A 6000-nucleotide genomic window follows, 5' to 3' on the forward strand; every position below is an offset into this window, starting at 1 on the left:
ACATGAAGGCAAACTGTGGTTGGCTCTTTTCAGAGATCAAGATGGAGAAGAAAGCATTCACAAGGCCAATCACTGAGTACCTGCCTCTTTCAACCTGCTGTATTTTTTGTGTTTTTCAGACCATGTCTGGAACTGCTGAGACTGTGGGAGGTACAAATTAATTTAAGCCTCGATAGTCTGTTAGTGTCCACGAGCCATCCACCATTTGCACAGGCCACACAGGACTACTGTACAGTGAGTGAATGGGCACCAGCACCCAGCTTCTAGCATGTCACACATTACAGTGGTTATCTCTTTTGGCCCACCAGGTATTCTATATTGCTTCAAGTTAACCACCTGTGGGGGCTCAGGCAGTTCTCAATTCCCATTTAACATGTCCAATTAAAACTAGCCTAAGGGCAGGCTTACATGCCTTCTGTTTAAGAGTATTAGGTAGAGGAGAAAGCAATCCCTAAAGTCAGCCATAAAATCATCTCAATAATACATTCAGGTAAAGGAGATACAACTACCTCACACAAATCTGCTCATGTCCCCCAGTTTTTATTCAGACTTTCACCTTAATCCTGTCAACCACTGCCTCTCCGATCTAACCTTAGCCTTAGTTAAGACTTCACCAACAGGCTTTGGAATCACAGGGCAGTGGGCTACTGTATCAAAGAGTCCCAGAAAAGTTATTCACCTCCACCTGGTCATTTTACCCATATGCAAATGGCCTCAGGTGCCCAAGCTGGGGGTGTGGTCAGATGACCCTGGCCCTTTTACCAATCTTTAACTTGATTAACCTGCCCGGCCACCACCCCAGGGGATTTCTGGTCAGGTTTCTCATTGTAATCTTGGCCTGCGGGCTATTTAAGTCCCTCCAAACTGGGGTAAATAGAGTGGACTTTTGGGGCCTCTGTAATATCAGGGGAACACCAGGGGGTCCCAGTGGTCCCCCCAATTTCTGGTAGTGCTGCACTGACACCTTTGTTACAACCACATCAATGTCTGCTTTTTTCATACCATTATTCAATAACCATCTGAAGAGTTCCACTCTGATGGGTAAAGTCCCTTCCTTGACTCTCCCCTTTGTGACCCCGCATTAGTTTAGTTACCTTAATGATCTTGGTATCAGTGAGACCCATGAGGGAGCTGAGATAACAATTCTGATAAAGGCATCTTGAACAGTTGTTCTATTTTGTAGCAGTAAAGTTACATGGGGTGCTCATGCAACGGGGCCCCCTTAATCACAACGTTCACCATAACCTGTATAACAGTAATATTTAGCAGATAAATATCTCAGTCATCATAAAGCCAATCCCACATGGCTTGCATATGAAGAACATAGGCTGATTCATCTGGGGTGTTCCATTTGGCATTTATAGGGGGAATTGGGCAATCCCCTTCTCAGGATCAATAGACCTCACAGGGGCTCTTATCCAGTTCCCTCAAGAATAACCTCCTGTGTGTCTGGATCATGTACAGCCATCTGTGATTTTTCAATAGTGAGCTGGGGGTCCTGCATTAGCCCAAACATCCTCTTCCACTCTGAAGCATTCAAAACCACAGACACAGCCCCCAAACTAGTGACTCTCACAATCCACTTTAGTAAAGGTTCTTTAGGAAGCCAGTGATACCATCCACAAAAAGAGCCAGTTCCTTTACACCATATCCCCTGGTTTCAGTCATTTCCTGGTTTTCGCCTTCCCCTACATTAACTGTTTTCTTGGTGCCCAGAGGTCTTAGAGGTACTTCCTATCACTTTGGAATAATTTTTCCCTTTCTAGGCAGCCTTGAGGCTAGTGACTGAAGCTCTGATTGACCCAAATCCAAGCTGGTTCAGCATCAAGTCCTGACCTAGGGCTTTCTTTTATTTTTATTTTGACTATTACAGATAACAATAACCATAGAATGGTATATTTAGCCTGCTTATTATTTTGTATTTCCTTACGTATCCAATGGGCCAACTCAGGAGTTGGGTCCACTGCCTTTTCTAAATTCCACTGGTAACTTTTACCTTTAGTAGCTGTGGGTAAAACTGTACCATTTCCAGAATCTCTCTCCTGGCTTTAGTACATCTGCATATCAATAGGCACTCAAGGATGGAGAGAAGTATGGCTTTAGTGCATTTACATCATTCCTCAGGAGTGGAGAGAAGTTCATCTCCATATCAATGGGTAGTTACCTGGGCAAGGAGGGCTTATCTGTACCTGAGAAGTGAGGGAAGGGCAGGTTTTTGCTTCTTCCAGAGCAGAGAAAGACAGCCCAGGACTCAGTTTGTGAGCAATAAATGGGTTTTAAACTTTATTTCTCCCTTTGACTGAGTTTGATTTTTAGAGGTATTTTGCCCCAGGATTTCTTCTCCCTGGACTTACAGTGACTGATTGCAGAGCAGCTGCTGTTTCATACCACGGGTGATTGGGTAACCATCCAAGCATCAAAGGTTCCTCATCTCATGCGCTTTCCTTCTTTCTCTTCAAAAACCACACATTTCTGTGAGCCTGGGCTATTCTAAAAAAAAAAAAAAATCTCATTCCCGACACCAACTGCATTCCACACCAACTCCTTTTGGGTTCCTGCACTCAATTCCAATGCATGTGTGTTTGGGAGGGTGTCTTCCCATGCACAACACCAAGCAGTTCTTGAACACCAGCAGGGTATCTGAGAATTAAACTCAATTCTGACACTATCTACTCTGCCCAGAGACAGCACCAGATTCCCCAGGTACAGGACCGCCCTCCACCCCCTACTCCAGATAACAGTCACAAGCCCCAGACTGTTACCTGTGCTTTGTCCTACCGGCTATAGATTGGAGGTTCCAATGACCTCCCCCTTAGATTTGATTAATTTGCTAGAGCAGCTCACAGAACTCAGGAAAACACTCATGTCATACTTACCCATATAATAAAAAATACCCTAAAGGATACAAGCTAACAACCAGATAAAGAGTCACATAGGGCAAGGTCCCAAATAAAGGCACTTCCATCCTTGTGGAGCTTGGGGCCTGGCTCAGTGGCACATGGAGGCCTTCTGGCTCTCCAAGTGTGGAAGCTCTCTCCACAGAGAAGCAGGATGCCAAAGGGAGAGATGCTCTTCTCGTGAGTTTTTGTGAGGGCTTCATTTCATAGTCATGAGTGACTAAATAATTGGCCATTGGCTGATTCAACCTCCAGCCCCCACCCTTGGGTGGGGTCCAAAAGTCTCTCATTAACATGACAAGATACCCATTTCACCTTTAAGGCTCTGAAGTATTTTCAGGAACTGTGGATAAAGACCAAATATACCTGACAAACATATATTTGGTCATCTGAATGACAAAATATGTATTTCTTATATGACTCATGATATCACACCATGGGACATCCCAGTGTTCATTTCCCCAGTACCCCAACATAAAATTGAAACGGACATCCTTTGAAGTTGTAGAACACTCAACATTGGTTTGACCCATGGATTAAGTGCTGAAGGCCAACTGAAGGACTGAAAACTGCTCCACAGCAAGACAAAAATAAAATAAAATCATATCCCATAGAAAACTGAAGAGATTAGTGCCAGCCTCAAAGACAAAGAACACAGGAGAGGTGGCCCCTGTCACACCACCAGTTTGGCTTCTACAAAAACTGGATAGATCATGGCAGATAGGAGTGGTTTACCACAAAATTAACCAAATAGCAACTTCAATTGCAGTTTCTGTGTGCCATATGGTAACTTTGTAGAGCAGTTATATATATATATATATAATTAATATATAGCCTCTGGCTGGTGGAATGTAGCCATTAATCTGGTGAATATGTTATTTTCCATCCCAATCAGATCAGAAAGGAGGATCAGAAGCAATTTGCATCCACAAGGGAAGGACAACAATACACTTATGGTCTTGTCCCAGGACTGTGTGAACTGTCTGGCCCTCTATCATAATATAATCTGAAGGGACCTTGACCATCTGGACATTTTAAAGAACATTATATTGGTCCACTGTGTATATAACACATGCTAATCAGATCAGAAGAGCAAGAAGTGGCAAGTATCTTGGAGGCTCTGGAAAGATACATGTATTCAGATGAGAAGAAACCCTATAAAGATTTAGGAAATTGCCTCACTGATGATGTATTCAGAGGTCCAGGGTTCTGGGGCATGCTGGGATATCCTATCAAAGGAAAGGACTGATTATTTTATCTCACACCTTTCACCACTAAGAAAGAAGGACAATACCAATCTGATTAGGATTCTGGAGCAATATATTTCATATTTGAGAATACTACTCTGACTGATCTGCCAGGTGATGATGACGTCTGTCAAGTTTGAGTGGGGTCAAAAGCAGAAAAGTACTCTGCAATCTTTTTTTTAAATCTAAAAATATATTTTATTTTTTAGAGTAGTTTAGGGTTTATAGTAAAACTGACCTGAAAGCACAGAGTTCCCATATCCCTCTGCCCACCCCAGCCTCCCTCACTGTCAGAATTCCATACCAGTGGTACATTTGTTACAGTGGGTGAACCCACACTGACACATCATTATCACCCAAAGTCCACAGTTGGCCTTAGGGTTTACTTTTGGCATTGAGTTTTGACAAATGCATAATGACATGTATCTGCCAATGTTATGGTATCATACACAATAATTTTATTATCCTAAAACTCCTCTGTGCTCCACCTATTTACTCTTCCTCCCCAAACCCTGGCAACCACTGATATTTATTTATTTGTTTGTTTGTTTGTTTGTTTGTTTATTTTTATTAAGGTATCTTTGATATACAATCTTATGCTCAGGTTTCACATGAGCAACATTGTGGTTGCTACATTCATCCATATTAATTACCAAGTCCCCCACACACACCCCATTGCAGTCACTGTCCATCAGCATAGTAAGATGCTATAGAGTCACTACTTGTCTTCTCTGTGCTATACTGTCTTCCCTGTGCCCCCCCTATATTATGTGTGCTAATCATAATACCCCTAATCCCCTTCTCCCTCCCTTCCCACCCACCCTCCCCAGTCCCTTTCCCTTTGGTAACTGCTAGTCCATTCTTGGGTTCTGTGAGTCTGCTCTGTTTTGTTCCTTCAGTTTTGCTTTGTTGTTTTGCTCCACAGATGAGTGATATCATTTGATACTTGTCTTTCTCCACCTGGCTTATTTCACTGAGCCTAATACCCTCTAGTTCCATTTGTGTTATTGCAAATAGTAGGATTTGTTTTCTTCTTATGGCTGAATAATATTCCATTGTGTATATGTACCACATCTTCTTTATTCCTTCATCTACTGATGGACACTTAGGTTACCTCTGCAATCTTATGATCCAGCAGACCCTGTGAGACTAGAGTATCTGTGGTAGAGAAAGATGCTATGTGTGGTTTGGCAAGCTGCAATAGGAGAATCATAATGTAGACCTCCTAGGGCTCTGGAGCAAAGCCATGATACCTGCAGCAGAGAAATACATACCATTTCTAGAACAGAAATCAAGTATCTTCACTCACAGTGAACTACATGGTGAATGCTACTGGGCTCCAGTAGAGACAGAGCATCTGACTATGGTTTATAAAGTGACCAAGTAGCCAGAACTGCCCATCATAAGCTGGGCTCTGTCACGTCCTCCACATCAACAGGAAGGGCGGACTCAGCAAGAACACACCGTTAACTTAAAGTGGCATCTTTAGGATCAGGCATAAGCAGGGTCAAAGGGGACAAGCAAGCTGAAAATCAAGTGGCCCAGACTCTCCTATCATTCACATGTTGCACTGGCATCTCTCCCTCAGCTCACACCTGTGACCCTATTGGGGATTATCCTGTTCAAGCTGCTATAACAAAAGACCATAAATGAGTTGGCTTATGAACAACAAAAATTACTCTCATAACTCTGTGGGCTGGGAAGTCCAAGATCAATGTGCCAGCAGATTCAACGTCTGGTGAGGGCCCACTTCCTGGTTCATTAACAGCTGTCCTCTCTGTGTCCTCACATGGCAGAGGGGCAAGGAAGGTCTCTGGAATCTTTTTCATAAGGGAACTAGCATGATTCATGAGACC

This window comes from Manis pentadactyla, chromosome 19 (genome assembly GCF_030020395.1).
Source record: "Manis pentadactyla isolate mManPen7 chromosome 19, mManPen7.hap1, whole genome shotgun sequence".
Taxonomy (NCBI): domain Eukaryota; kingdom Metazoa; phylum Chordata; class Mammalia; order Pholidota; family Manidae; genus Manis; species Manis pentadactyla.